Consider the following 15,756-nt stretch of genomic DNA (forward strand, 5'->3'; position numbering starts at 1 on the left):
CCTGCCCCAAGGGATTTGGGCACCTCCTCCCTGCAGCTGGGCAGCCTGCATTTCTGCTCCCCCCAGCCCAGCAGCCAGCGGGGCTGGAGAGGGGGGGCAGAGGGGGTTGACCCCCTCTCCCCTGCAGGGCAAGGGTTATTTGTTGGGGGGGGGGGGGGCTTTTTTTTTTAATTTGGGGCTGCTTTGCAGCCTTCGGGTGTCGAGCGTCTTCCCCCAAGACCCATTGTTTTGGTTGTGCGCCCGGGTCCTGGGAGGCGGGCGCCGTGCGCCCGGGTTTGCTGCTGTGGGTGGAGGGCTGCGCCGTGCAAAATGCTGTATTGTTTTTGCAGGGCATCCCCCCACAAAACAACCAATGCTGCGTTGCAACAAGAAGCCCAGGCTCGGGAAGCCCAGGGCTGTTGAGGGCATTGTTGAAGTCGGGGCGGATGGGGAAGCTGCCGGGGCAGGTTGTTTCTGCCCGCAGCGCACAGGAGATGTTTTGGGTGCAATGGGGGCATTTCAACAAAGCCTTTGGAGGGGTCGCTTGGGGAGAGGCCGCTCGGGGGGCGGTTCTGGGGTCCTGATGCTTTTTGGTTTATACAGCCAGGCTTTGTTTTTAAGCTATTTTTGGCCCCAGGGAGGACTTCATCACCCCCTGGGCTGGGGTCACCTGCGCTGGAAAGGCTGCGGGTCCTGGGATGGCAACGCATGTTGTTGTTTTGGGGTTTTTCCCCTGCACATCTGATGAGAGTTGGCGGCTGTTTTGTTTTTTTTGTTTAGCGGAGCTGGGCGTAATGGGCAGCGATGGCAAACGCTCCCCCCACGCTGCTGCTGCTGCCTCCCCCAAACCCAGTCGAAGCCAGGTTTGCATCCACACGAGTGCTGAATTTTGCCGTGAAAGTTTTGGCTCCGAGGCAGAGAAATGGCGAGGGAGGATCCGTGTTTGCTGGAGCGATGCTTACAATGGAGCCTTTTTGTTTTAATGCTGCTAGGGTTTGGAGGGGGTGGGGAGAAAACAGGCCTGCTGGAGAGCCCTGGTCCTGAGAGTGATCCTTTCCGGAGAGGGGTATTGACTCTGCAGGTTGTTGCAGGCCCTTGGCTTTGACGGACCTTACTGAAAGCTGCTGCTCACTTTACTGATTTTTTTTAAGAAGCTGATGTTTGTAGCTTAAAACTTTTATTGCAGTAGTAGCCCCCTCTTGCAAGGCACTCTTACAGAGGTCAGGAAAGACGCTTGCTGCTCCCAAGAGCTGGCCTGGCACTGCTGGCTTCTAACAGACTGGCCAAATATAAAGTTGCAGGGTGTCGTGTCGGGGCCTGTTTTTTCTGGGGGGCTCTGCTTGCTCGTGACCTGTTATGGATGTGCGCTTGCTTTATGATTGCACAGCATCCTGCTTTGGACCAAGGGCCTGTAGGATAAAATCGTCCAGAGGAGGGGAAGAGGGAAGTTGCATGGGGTGATCTCCACCTGATCCCTCAGGCTAAGTGGCTGCATGTTTTCTTCTGTGGAAACTGATTGTTGAAAATAGTCTCGATTCTGCAAGGGGCTATGAACCGGCAAACCTGTTTGGAGCCGCACTGAAGTTACTGATGGTTCACGTGAGTGCTCCCAGCAGCAATGAGGCCTTAGAGATCCGTGCCTCCCCCTCCCCTCCCCCCCAACAGTTGGCTTAATATATTATGAAATGATTGATAATGTGTCTTCCTTGTGACCTGTCTGAAATGCGGTGCGCCTCTTTTTATGGGGTTGAAAAAAAGTCTTCAGCTGGATAACAGCACGTGCTGAAGATTGGCACAGCAAAGAATTAAAAAAAACCAAACAAATCAAATGCAGCTCTCATCCCTTGCTGCTGTGTGTTTGCCCCAGGTTTGGCTGGGACGTGGAAGACAAGCCAGTCTGTTTCCTTTTATTTCCTAGCCACTTTTAGCATGTAGTTGTCTGTGGTGATTCAGGAGATGCTAGCCAAATTTCAGGGCAACATTTTAAACTAAAAGAAAAACATAATGGAGCAATATATATAGATATGTGTGTAGACGTATAGAATAGGAGCGTGCATTTTTGTTTTGGGATGCAAAACACTTTCCTGTGTTGTCTGTAAATCGCCCCATTGTGATTTCCCATCAGTAGTTTGGGGCACTAGTGCACACATATTTCACAAACTCCATCCAACAGCAATATGTACACTTTTTTACTCTCACTCACTTGCACACACTTTTTTTAAGTTTCACAAACTCGGTGTCTAGCAGCAGTATCTCCACTTTTTTTTCCCCTTGACTCAGCAAATTTTTGTTTGGAGTTCAATTGCTCCATGTGCAATGTTGTCAAATTAAACATTGCACCATTTTGTCTAGTGCAGAAGAGCCTGAAAGTAAAACATTTTCAGCCAAACTGGTTGAAGCAGAGCAGACTGCAAAAAACGGTGAAAATGTAGGATTTAAAAAAAAAAAAGTTGTAATAAATCTGAGTCATGAAAGGGAGGACTGTTTGTTTAAAGATGACTGCCTTGAGATTCGCCCTGTTCATATTAAACTTTTTTGCAAAACTTATACTTAGTGACTAATTTATTTAAGGCCATCCTCCTAGAAATCACCTATGAAATACGAACTTTCATTTCTACCCAGGAGAACTTTTACAATCTTGTCTCCAATGCCTGATGAAGGGTGTTTGTACCTGAAAGCTTGCAATTAAAGATTTTTTTTTTTTTTTGCAAAAATCTTGATGGTCTAATAAAAGATATCATCTCTGCTACGAATCCTGATTGCCTTAAGACTTATCGAGACATTGACTTACCTGACTGGGACAATATTAAAGGCCATGTTTTACAGGGATTATCACGGTGGGCCTGATCTCTCTGGCGGCAGTGTTTGTGAGGACCGGTACAATATAAAATATAATCTCCAAGATCTCCATGTCTGGGGTGCTGGTATTTTTGTATCACTCTTGGTAAGGAGCAGGTCCTTAACTTGTGACTGTCCTTTCTGAACTGCAAGTGTTGGGCCCTGCTTTAGGATGCCATTTAGGGCCTTTTCATACACCTGAGTTTCAGAGTACCGTGCCTTATGTTGGCTACAAAAATACCTAGTTAGGTTGTTGGGTTCTGTTTGCATTTGTGAGCTGCTCAAGGCTTTCCTTGTACTTAACTGTACAATTGGAAATACCTGGGGACCAGGAGGGGAAAGATTCGCAGTGCTATTACAATATAAGAAATAAATAGTAGACTCGCTGATGGCTGCTCTTAGTACAAAGCCATCTTGCTGCTGGAAGTTTCCCCTTGTAATCAGGGCTCTTGTGACTGCCCAAGCTGAAGTTGTGGGCTCAGGAGGAACTTCTAGGAAGTCTTCAATCTGAAGCACAGGGTGGGTGGATTTTAGGCTGGCAGGAGTGAGACGTCCCTGTGCCCACCCCAGATCCTCACTGGTCAACTTCCCATTTACCCTGTTGTTTAGTAATGAAAGTTATGCTTGATCCTCATTTTTCACTTAATTGCACCTCCAAAGTGGGTTTTGCTTTTCATGTAGCATTGATTCATTTCTCTAATAGGCTGGTAATTTTACAGCTCCTTATTGCTAGCCTGTCATTTGGAACAGGAAAAAGTGTGAAAGCAGGTCTTTCAGATCCTTGTTAGTGGCCACTAGAAGCAAGTTGGGGCTGGGGGGGGAGCTGCATAGTTCTTCCCGAGAAAGACTAGTTTGGCTGGCTATTTAAATGAACTGACTTGGCCGCAAAAAAGGCCAGGTAGAACTATTCCAGGAGAGCCCCTTCCACGGGAGGTCCATTCATACCTGTAACTGCATCACAGAAGATGTTTGAGCGAAGGCTTTTCCCGTGGTACAAACAAGCCAAGGGTTAGATGTCAGCTTTTCTCATTCACTGGAATTGAACTTTGTTTCATGATGGCAAAGGACTGTCAGAATCTTCTGATACAGCATGCAGGGTCTACCACCTGGTGAGCATGCTGCTTTAGATAAGCCCTCGTTGCGCCAGAGCAGAGATGAGTGAGCAGTGGGGGCTGATGTGTATGTTTTGCAACAAAATGGAGAAGGATGGTTGGTGCAAACCATTTTTCCTCCCACTCAGAATCCCATAATATCCCCATGGTGGTGTCTCGCATGGAAATGACACAGCAGGAAAAAGTGTCATTTTTCAGTGTGTATTTTCATAAGCAGCTGCTAAATATAACGCATGACAAAAAGCATGTGAAATACAATTGTTGACTAGTCCGCATGGACTGATGCTGCCTCACCGAAACCATAAGTATCAGAACTGGCTACCTAGAGAGGTCGTGGGATCAACAGCCTGGGAGATTTTCAGGAGCAGGTTAGGCAGACAGGCAGGTGGGATGATTTAATCAGGTTTAACCTGCCTTGAGTTGGGGGCTGGGCTAGATGACTTGTGAGCTTCCTTCCAACCCTGCTTTCCTGTGATTCTGTGAAACCTTGAATTCGTCTGGAAGCTGCAGGCCTGAGCTGTCTTTTCACTAACAATATGGCTGTGCAGAAGGGGGCAAAATCTCTGAAGTTGCTGTACTAATGGGGATGTTGGGACGTGACAAGGAGAAACTTTCAGGAGGGGGCGTGCGTGTGTGTGTATAGATCTCCCTCCTTGGCTCCGGCATACTGCATCTTGTGTCTAATCCTGAGCTGCTGCATCACCAGGGACGTGTTGACAAATTGGAAGGAGCAGTGAAAACTCCCAGGAGACTGCAAGTGTTGTCTTAGGGGAGACCGAGAAAGGGGCCACAACGGAGGAGTGAGGAGACACGACTCCAGAGTAACCTGAGAGGTGTAAACATCCAAGAGCCAGCTCTTTTGGTTGATGCATTGGAGATTTGAACATCATCTCCCTAGCTCAAAGTCAAGGAGTGGAAGCCCAGGAGGAGAAGCTGAGGCAGTTTGCTGGTGGGGAGGATGACAGCAATTTTAGTCGAGTCTTTTTTGTTGGCATTAGCAGGCAGTTGTGCTGTACTGTGTGTTGGGGCTTGAAGGGAACATGGGGCTTGGGTGGTCTGGAAAGGGGCTCCTTGAGGCTACCTAGATGTGGAGCAGTTGAGAGGTCTGGGTGTCAGAGTTGATACCCCACTGAAACAAACTTGGTGGAGGGGGAAGAAGTTTTCCCAGGCAGTTGTTGGGGCTCCTATGCTGGAATTGGAGTGGACTTCCTACAAAGAGTGGATGCAGCCATGTGCGTCCACTGCTTTTCTTCTACCTGCACCCATTGCCATTCACCCCTGCTGTGGTCTGCTGGCCTCAGGGCTTCAGGGGGCCTGATCCTGACTTATCAAAGATCCCCAGCACCTGGTGCTGCACTGGGTGGGCAGCCCCAGGATTTGGGGCACACAGCTTCCTATGGGGATTTTATTGGCATGGCTGGTGGCTTTGCTACTATGTAGACCCATAATACCATGTGCCAGGGAGGAGAAGCTAGCCCAGATCTGAGGCCAGAGTGGTCGCGGCAGTGTTGAATTTCCAGGCACACAAGGGAAGGGTCACATCCAGTTGTACCCTGTGGCTGTGCAGCGTGTCAGAGGCATTCATCTGCATTTTTAGGATTCTGCACCCTCCAGGCCACTTACTGTAGGCTGCCCCGAGCCAAGTGCCGGACTTCTGATGTAGGAAGGCAGCATGAGTCAGGGGCTGGTTCACCAGACTGTAAAGTGAGACAGTGGGTTCTGTCTTCCTGTCTGTAAAATGGGAAGATGACAGGCTTAACCTTGGCCAAGGGCTTTGCCATGGACATGTGAAAAGCCCGAGCAGATGTAGAGAACAGTATGTGTGAAGGGTTGCCTGCTTCGTATCCAGCCTGGACAACAGGTCCGTCTGCTATAGAAATGCATCGGGGTGACTTGGTGCCTGGCCATGCCACTCCTGCCTGCAGGTGCAGCTGCCACAGAAAAGCATTGGGTTGACCTGGGACATGGCTGCAGCTCCCCAGACTGTAGGCCCACTGGCCATAGAAATGCATTGGGTTAAGCAGTCTAGGGTAATTTGGGGTGTCCTAAACTTTGCTGCCTTCCCTGCGATTTTGTCCTTTACCTCAGCCAGTACTTATGGGGGCTTAATGCTTGCCTGAACATTACCCCTGTCCCAGCTTAAACTTTCACAAAACCAAGCCCCTGACCCCAAACGCTTCTACACGTACCCTCAGCTGCCCACCCTCTCTGGTGCCCTGCAGGACATACAGCCTGCCTGGGGAGGCTGGGGACACAGCCTTGCACACCAGTAGCACCCACTGCTTCTCTTCTGCCCACACCCATTGCCATTCACCTCTGCTGGCCTCAGGGCTTCAGGGGGCCTGATCCTGACTTATCAAAGATCCCCAGTACCTGGTGCTGCTCTGGGTGGGCAGCAAGCGGCCCCTGCCACCTCTGCCCTGGGAGCTCCCAGGGTCCAATCCTGATGCTGTCTCCCTTACCTGCTGTCCTGTTAGCCCTGCCTGGTGGGGAAAAAAAAAAGCATCGTAAGAAATAGATATACCCATCCAAGTAAAAGTCTAGGTACCCAGGACTCCCAGCTGGTTTCCCATCCATGTGCTAGCCAGGCCTGGGACTGTTTAGCTTCTGGAATTGGATGAGATTCGGGAACTCGGCCAGATCTGGCCATACGCACTTGGGAGCCTCTTCCTCCCCCTCCTCCTCCTCTTCTTACTTGCAGGCTGGATTTGAAGGGGAGGCAAGCCAAGGGGAAGGCAAATACCCTGTCCAGGCTGCCACAGAGAGGGAGAAAGCAAAGAACCAGAGGGAAGACAGAGAATCTGGGGAAAAGAAGAAATTGTAAAGCGAGGGAAGGTAGAGCTCGTGCCCAGAGTGATGATGATGAGGCTGAACAGAGGCAGATGCCACAGCAGAGGGGAGGGGGATCATTGAAAGGAATGGGAAACGCCTAGGGTCTGGGTGGGGCTAGGCTACAGATCAACATTCCTGTGATAGATTGACCTCTTGCACCCCAGCCCGGCCTCTCCAGGCAACAAATCAGCCTACCATAAAAAAGCATTGGGCTGACCTGTAGCTCTGCAGGGGCCCTCCAGGCAACAGGTCCACCTACCATAGGAATGCACTGGGTTCACTTTAGGCCTGGCTCAGGCCTCTTGGCTTACAGGTAAACCTGCCCTAGGAGTATATGGATGGGCTAATCTGGGGCTTGCCAGGGGCTGCTTGGACTACAGGTAAACCTGCCATAGGACTGCATTGGGTTCACCTGGCTGAGGCTGCTCAGGCTACAGGTAGACTTGGAATAAGAATGCACTGGGTTGACTTGGTGCCTGTGTGGGGCTTGGACAAAAATTTCTCCAGACAACAGGTCAGCTTGCCTGTGGTCCAGACTAAAAAGCCTGGGTGGATGCAGAATATTGGTGTGTGTAAAGCATTGTTTGCTTCCTGTCTCATGGCTTCCTCCACATATTCCAGACACAAATGTGGAGTCAGAAGTATTTTCCTCTCTTCAGGGTGTTTGAACAGGGCTGCTCACACTACAACGTGATCTCTTACTTTCTGTGCCCTTTGTACTTTTGACCAGTTCCTCTAACATCTCCAAAGAGACTTGAATATACCTATACCGTGCAGGTATATGGGTTGAAGAACTCATTAGGCCTAAAAACTGCAGCGAAATGCAGTGTTGTATTGGGTTTTTTTTTAAAGAGGTGAAGTATTGGGGACACTTGAGTATCTGAGATATAGTGGTGAACTTTACATTTGCCCAAAATGCTTCTGATCCTATCTGTAGCTCGAGCCAGCTGTATTGGACCTGATGGATAGGGAGACTCAGAGAAATTTCAGAGAGCGATCTATTCCTTTCCTTTTCAGTGCAGTATTGTTTCCCACAGTGCACGTATCAGTCCTTTGTTGTGTCTGCTTCTAAAGGTGCCAGGCAATGGGACTCCAAACACTTCCTTTGGGAGGAGATTTTAAATTCAAATCAACAGGTCTTGATAAATCCACTCAGCAGTGGGAGAGCAGAAACTTTCCTTTGTTTGTGTGGTGGGGGACTTGGCATTTGGTTCCAGCAGATTCGCAGCTTTTTGTGTGTGCGCGCGCATCTCATCCTCCTGGTTGTGGAGATAACCTTCTGAATGCAAGTCAGTGCTGGCAGCCAGCCCGAGGGAGTGGAGAGGTGAGGACTGTCTGAGGCCCAGATCTTCTGGAGCTGGGCTCTGGTGTGCCGAAGTGAGAGGACACATGCCTGGCTTGAGTCCCAAACTCTTGTCTCAGACCCTGCAGAGGAACTGCAGCCATTACCTGCAGAGCAGGGGGGTAGAAGCTGCCTTCATCTCTCAGAGAAGGACCTGAGGACTGAGGATGGGTTGCACTTCTCCACGTTGCTGGATTGAGATCCTTTCAAGGGTGTCACTAGGGGGCTGCACAAAATGGTAGTAGCACTGTTAGGTTTGCAAACATGATTCAGAAGATAAAACCAGAGATTTCAAATAGAAATCCATAGCTGGGGTCTTTCTGAGTTCTTTGTAACTGGAAAGCTGCTCTACTAATTTTCTCTAGTCAAAAAAGAGTGAAAATTAAGAACTGGCATTTTCCAACAGGGGGCTTGAGTCTATCCAGGGGTCCTCGAATCTCGAAAGGTTGAGAACCACTGGTCTAGACCTTGTGACAGCCCTGTCTGTCCCTCTTCCACCTTATGCAACATCCAGAATCAGTCTGCAGGCTTGGGACCTGCTTAGTAGGAGCTTCTGTCACTATAGGGCCAGGGAAGGCAGTCAGCGTGGTCTGTCTGCAGTGGGCTCAGCCCCAGGCTGAGTGCTGCCTTCCCCCCACCCCGCAGGCAGACCCACTGCAGCATTTAGACTGGTGCTTTGTGCTGCCGGTTTTCAGAGGTCTCAAAGGTAACGGGATGGTAGGTATGTCCAAGAATGTCTTGGACACAAAATGTGAGGCCTTCTTTTCTTTCCTGATATCCTCTGCATCATTGCTATTCATTAGTCAGCTGCTGCGTCTCAGGTTGGTTTCATAGAGGTCCTTGTTCAGTAAGTGAATGTAAAGCAGGCCGGTGATGCAGCACTGGACCCATGCTGTAAACATTTGGGAAATGGGAGGTCTTTGTGACATCCTAGGAGCGTTTCCTAGCTGTAGTCATTATGGGGGGGACTTGTAGTTCCCGGGGGCTCTAGGCCCCTGCCGTCAGATGGGCTTAGCTCGAGCAAAGCAGCAGACTTTGTCAGTGGTGGAAATCGCTTGCTCTGCAGGTCTCAGCTGGGGGCCTAAGCCAGCCATCCTGAGGACAGGGGCAACAACCAGAGGCCAGTTTGTGCCAGGCTGTGGGGAGATGAACAAGAGTCCCTGTGCGTCTTGAGGTGGTACGATGCTCTCTGCAAATTGAAGGCAGGGACAGGGCGCTGGAACGAGAGTGGGAAGCCTTGAACCTTAGTCCTCCTGTCTGTGAGGTGTCGTGTAACCTTGGGCAAATTGTTTTTCTGTGCCTCCCTTTCCCAGGCTCCAAAATAGGACTCCCGGGACTAGCCCTCCTCCATGCATTGTCTGGAAACACTATAAGAGCCAAGGATTGCATTCAAACAGTTGGATGCCCAACTTCCCAGGCCCGAGCAGTCCAAGGGTAGTTCGGGGCTGCAGTATAGCAGCTGCTTCCTTAACAGGTTTTGCAAGAAGAGCAGACGACCAGAGGGTCTCGTCTGGGGTTTGAATTGCTTTCTCTGGAGCAGCCCTGTCTCTTGGGCATTCAGAGAATGAGAGCATTGTATTCCCCTGGGCAGTCAGCTCCCAGAAGAGCTTCAGCAGGGTGAGGTAGAAGCCGAAGGCTTTTTAAACACGGTTGTTTGTGTGCTGCAGCCTCCTGGGGCGAGCAGGGGAGGAGCTCAGGGCCTGGGTGTGACTCTAAGTATAAAGGTTGGTACCTAAATAAGCCCCCTCCTCTGGGGTTTGGCCTGCTTGCAAAGGCCTCAGTTCCTTCCTCTTCTGTATCCGTGGAACCGGCAGGTGGCTCTTGCTTGACTGAGCTGCTCCATCCTTTGTGGTTTTCTTTTGAAGTGCAAAATAGCAAAAAAACCCACATTCTGGTTTCTTTCCACTCCAGCCCCTCTCGTTCGCATTAATCATGCGCTTCCAGGAAGTCGCAGCTTTTGCACCCAGCAAGGGCTCAGGCACACGAGACTCAGAGAGGGGTGTTGGGCCCAGCCTTAGCAAACACTGTCTGCACCTAGACAAGGGAGCAAAGAGCATGCTGTTGATCGTCAACGGCGGATGCGAAGCTGGTCCATGTAAGGCAGCTTGCCTCCAGCAGGAACCGATTCCTGGTGCTGCAAAGGAACACGAGATCTAGTAATACATTCTTGCTAATGGGAGGGCAAAGCAATCCCTTCCTGAGATGCAGGTGGCTGCCTTGCACCTTAAAGCATGACATACCTAGCTCAGGAGATGGGTTCTGTTTCCTGGGAGCCTGAGTTCCTGACATCTCTCTTCCAGGGAGGGAGAGCCAACCTTGAAGCAGGTTTCTTTTTTTCCTCCTTCCTCTGCAGTCCCTCACAGTCAAGGATGAGTGTCTTCCATGGCTGTCTTATCTGTGGGTCTGAAGATGACTGATGAGGCCAATCTGGGATCAACAGACTCTTCCCCCTCCTTTGCTGCGTGCAGTGGCTGTAGCCCTGCTTGCAGGGTGGATTCCCTTAGCTTTGGGGTTTGTTGACCGGTGTGCAGAAGTTGACTTGCAGGAGAGGCCGAGGCTTCTTGTTCACCTGAGTCTTCCTTCGAGTCAGCTGAGGCCTTCCCTGCTGTCTGTCCAGGTCTTGAACACAGGCCCTGACAAGTTCCTTATGGGCTTGCAGTGCATAGACTCGGTCAAGTCCAGTTTCCAGGCCATGCAGCCTGCACATGTGTCAGCTCTCGGGTAGGCTGAGAACCTGCAAACCCAGATTTCCTTTCTCAGCCAAAAATAAAGCCTGCAGACAAGACATCTGCTCATCTGAGAGGTAGTGTGCAGTTAAGACCTTGCTTTGTGCCCTGCATGGGAGTTTTGGGATGTGCTTATTTTTGTTGTTTTCTGTGCAGAGACCTCTCAGCATTTTGCAGTTGTCAATCCTCCCATCAGCCCTAGGAGGCAGATAAGTCACAATGCATAGACCAGGCACAGAGGCATGCAGAAAAGCTGCGGTTTCCCTAGTGCTCTCCTGCTGGGGGCTTACTAGCAGGAGTTCTCAATTCCCAGCCCTGTTGCTACATACATTTCCTCTTTGTGAAGCAGGTAAGCTGCTCTCTGCATGTCGTGCATCTGAGCTTAAAGCATAGACAAAGGAAAATGGAGCCATCTGCCAGGACATCTCTGCCTCGCCACTTGTAGTCCCATTTTAGCATTGCTTCAGCTGCTTACACCACTGTGCAGATGCCTCTAATCTGCCTGCCTGGTCCCTCTTTTGGCTTGGGACAGAGGAGAGGAGAAACTAACGGGCAAGTTCTTTGCCAACCTTCTCTAAATACCTTACAGAGCCAGTCCTTGCCTCCAACAGCCTCCCTCTGGTCCCATGCAACAAGCCACAGGATGTTTTGGCCTGCAGTGTCTGCCAGCTGCTCTTCTGAGACCAGGGGCAGGGAGCCCAGTGGCACGGGGATGGGGTGCACAAATAAGAGTGATAGAAACAGCATTGCCAAACCCAGCGTGCACAAATAACCAGTGCATGCTGAGGGCAACTTAAATCTCCCTTTGGGTGTAAGCTGTATAGGACAGGAGGAGCCCAGAAGGGTGAAATGCGGGGCACCGAGCATCTTCAGGCCTTCTCATCAGCTGTACCAACCTCACCGAGGTGGTTCAGACAGTTCGCTGCAATGCTCACGGCTACTTTCTCCTCACCTGGGTCCTTCCTTGTCCTGCTCCTCATGGCTTTTCCCAACTTGTTCTGTACCCCATCTTCCTTGGAGCTTGACTTCTTCCTTCCTTGACTGAGCTCTTTTATCGGGTAGCCTCATGCCTTGCCAGCTGGGTCTGGGCATCTTCTCTACCAGGTCTACATATTTGCTCTTCAAGAGGCTAGGAAGTGCTTGGGGTGCAGGGAAGCAATGGTGGTATAACACAAGGCAGCCAGTGGCCTTGATCCCAGAGGGCACCCATTTGGAGACAGGGGCACCGTTGGGAGAGTCTCAGAGGAGAGAGGATGCACATCATCCTGCTGACGGGGAGACCCTCAGTTATTCAGTGTCCTGGTGGAAAAGGACCTTGCCCACTAGAGAGCTTTCTTTTAATAACTACTAGTTGTTTCACAGCCACTCCAGAGCAAACTCTGATCCTTTTTTTTTTTCTCATAGCTGTGCAGGGTTTATTTTTTTCAAAACCCAGCACGTGACAGCCAAGTCGAAAACTGACCGATTTCCATCCGAGGTAGATTGCATACACTTCCTCAGGAAAAAATAAACCCTACAAATATCACGCCCTGTGAATTTTTTAATGCTGAATGCAAAATGCCACCTTCAAGCGGGACAAGATGGCAGTCCCTTTCTCTCTCATCCCTCGTGTGTCCTCCTTTTCAGCTTGCTTTTGCAACTGCTGCTGTAACCTGATGCGAGGTTTTCTCTGCCATGTCCACGCTGATGCCCCTGTCTTTCATATCAGTAACAGTTTTGTTTGGTGACACTCAGCATCGTGTGTGTGAAGCTGAAATGATTCCTTCCTGTGCCTGTTATCTTTCATAAATCGGTTTGCCCTGCACAGTTAGGGCTGGCCAGCTTTCAAGATATTCACATACTGTGGAGGCCTCATGAAGGTCCCTGACCCAGAAGCTCACTAGGAGCCCAGCCGACAGTCTCTGTCTGTGCAGGAGTCTCCATAATTGGCTTTATTTGCAGACCAGAGGTTCAAGCATTGTGCTGCTGGCTCTTTTCATGGCAAGCATCTCAAATTTGGGGGTCCCCATCTCCACTGAGGAGCCATGCATGCTCTAAGGTTTAAAGCAGCATTACTTGAGTGGCTTACAGTGTGCTTAGCTCCACAAAGGGTAGGTAGCATCGGTGCCCTGGTACCCATCATGCCAGGCACTGCCCAGACCGTCTCCATGATGGTTCAGACAAGGACAGAGATAATGCCGCCTGGTTCCTGACTTCAGTGCTAGGGAGTATCTGAGCAGGGCCATCCAGGGAGGGAGGTCTCCTATCTGTGACCTTGAGGAAGAGAGCAGGGAGGCTTGGATGTTTGGTAGCTTCAATTCATCGTACCTGCTGCACACTAGATGAACGGCCCCAGCCAGCAGCCAGAGGAAAAGGCCTGCAGTCCAGCAGCTTGCAGGTGCCAGCCAGCTGCAGCAATTGTTCTCGCAGACTTGGGGGAAGGGGAAACTCGGTCCTTCCTGGGTTTGGCTTTTATCGATGCAGCAGAGTACAAAATCTTTTTAAAGATGCCCACCTGGATCCTGAGTCTGGCAGCAAAATAATGCTGTCGGGGCTGCTTCTGGAGTGATAGCTTTGAAACTTGACCCAGGTAGCTGTGTAAGAGTGGGGTAGGCCAGGTGGTGGATCCTCTGCTTTAGAGGCCTTTACGGAGATGCGGAGTGGGGCGGGCCCGCGTTTCACCTTTTGCTTCAACCTGAATGCTAGGCAGTCAGCACATCAGAGGCTGTGGCTCAGAGCAGCATCCAGTCTGCCACATGGGAGTTGCATTAATATGGGGAGACGGCATGGGCAGTGGTTGCAGCCAGGGCCAGTGCGTTGGGATGCTGGACTCCAGGTGGCCTCCGTTTCTCTTCTCTGCAGAATCCTGGGGATCGTGTGCTTAGCTCTTTACAAAAAAAGGGATGGGGGGTAGATCTCCAAGCCTGCAGCGAGATTCGCTTGTCTGGCCTGCAGTCAGGGTCATCCCAGGGTGGCGGATGGCTCATTCCCTGCTCCCCGGTTCTCTGTTCTGAAGTGATTTGTTTGTTCCTCCTTCAGGCTTTTAACAGTGCAAGAGGCGATTGAGAGGCAGCGAAGGCGTGGTTACATAACGTGTTGCCAGGGTGTCTGCACGGATATGTGTTTGCATGCCGCCTTTCAGGAACACGGGAGCTTTCTCTTGGGCAGCCCCCTCCCAAACTGCCTGCTGCTGTTTTAGGTGGATTCAGGGAAGGGTTTTATAGCTCATGAAAGCGGGTGGTGAGTACCTCAAGAATGCCTGCTGGATTGATGTTCACCAGAGACCGAGTTATCTGACTTGTTGCCACCTCGGAGAGCTATGCTGTAATCCGCATCCCTCCTATTGGCACACGTGCCAAGCTAGCTCTAGATCCCCGTGAGGCTTTGCTAGGGCACCTCAGTCCAGAGGTCTAGCACCCGCTGTGATTCTGTCCTAGTCCTGGCGCCCCAGCACTCTGCCAATGCAAACAGATCCTTGTTTCCAGTCCAGCACCCGACTGCCTGCCAAGTTCTGCGCTAATCACAACGTTATTCTCCCTTCCTCTTTTATGCCATGCATCCTGCTAATAACATACAGGGGAACTGTTGTTTTTTTTTGTTGAGCAGCGACTGTCTGATTGACCCAGATGAAGGGCCAAAGATGCATCCTCTGGGCTGAAGGAAGCATGTCCCATTTGCCTGTGCAAGGCCGTGCCTTGTAGTCCAGTCAGTCTGGCTGAGAGCATAGCCAGGGACTCTGCAGAGCAATTCCTTGAGGCCATCCTGGTTCTTGCTGAGTGGTGCGCAACTCTTCCCACTTTCTTGGAACCAAGCGTGCTGACGCCAGAGCTCCTTGCCCCTGCCAGCTCTGGATTTCAATCTCCCAGCACAGCGTGTGCAGCCTGCAGTGCCAGTGCTGTCGGATAGAAACGGATCTCCCGGCTGCTGTCTTGAGATGCACTTTTCTAGCCTACTTGCAGAGGGCAGCACGTTATCCAACTGAATTCACTATGCGTGTGTGGATGGGTGGGCGGGTGTCTATACAAGTGTGTGCTCTTGAGGACACTGTGTGATGAATCAACCTCTTACCTGGAGATGGGGTTTGATAAGAGATTGCTAGTGGGAGTTGCCTGTGGTTAGAGCCGAGTTTCCATTGAAACAAGTGATTTCTGACCGCGTTTGAAATAGTTTCAGCTGTGTGGGACTAAGTAAGGGATGAGCTACCGAGCCTTGCCCATTGCATTTTCCCTTTGCCAGTGCCGGGCGTTGCACCCAGGAAGCGGAACTAATGGATGTTCAAGTGACTGTCGGGTCCTATTGTAGGCCTCAAAGGGAATTTTTGGAAACAACTTTTTAAAAGTTCGGCAAACCAACTGAGATCAGTGAGGTTTTTAAAAACGGATGCCAGGGCAAATCCCTGACAGAATTGGGCTCAGTTCCTCTTTTGTTTGGAGGTTAATGACATTTCCACTTCACTTTCTTTGCAGGATTTGCGGTCTAAGCTTTGTGACTTTTTCTTGTACAAGAGCCTAAAACAAAAGTGCCTGGATATCACCCTGTGTTAGGCAGGTGGCATTACCCGGGTAATTTAGGCTAAAAATTAAACAAACAGCATTGGTAGTGGAAGTAATTTTTGGGCAGTTTGCTACCGTAATACAGAATACAACCAGTCTGGCAAACAGCTACTGTAAGTGGAAGACGGGGCTGGTAGGGAAAAGCTGATAGTCATTCCTCCTTGGTTTTCTTTACCTGCCCCAATGCTCGAGATGTTTCTGGGGCAGTAGACATTTTTTGAGAGAGAGCTTCAGTCCCAGCTGCCCTTTCCCTTGTTCTCCTACCAGCAATGTTTGATCTTTTGCAGCACTTGAGCGTAGTGAAGGTACAGGGCCGGGGCGCGGACATGTGCACGTGGTGGGAAAAGTGGGTTCCAGGAGTTGTTTTCATTTAACTTTTGTCTTGCTTTAATTCC

General features: G+C 50.5%; 1 protein-coding gene across 1 annotated transcript in view; it reads left to right on the forward strand.

Moving 5' to 3' along the window:
* The first annotated feature begins 521 nt into the window (after positions 1-521).
* Positions 522-15,756, forward strand: part of PRRC2B (proline rich coiled-coil 2B) — a 55,701-nt gene continuing 40,466 nt past the window's right edge. The window contains 1 exon segment of the mRNA XM_014520277.2: positions 522-842. The gene's annotated coding sequence lies outside the window, so the exon portion shown is untranslated.

This window comes from Alligator sinensis, unplaced genomic scaffold (assembly GCF_000455745.1).
Source record: "Alligator sinensis unplaced genomic scaffold, ASM45574v1 scaffold388_2, whole genome shotgun sequence".
In the NCBI taxonomy this organism is placed as follows: Eukaryota; Metazoa; Chordata; order Crocodylia; family Alligatoridae; genus Alligator; species Alligator sinensis.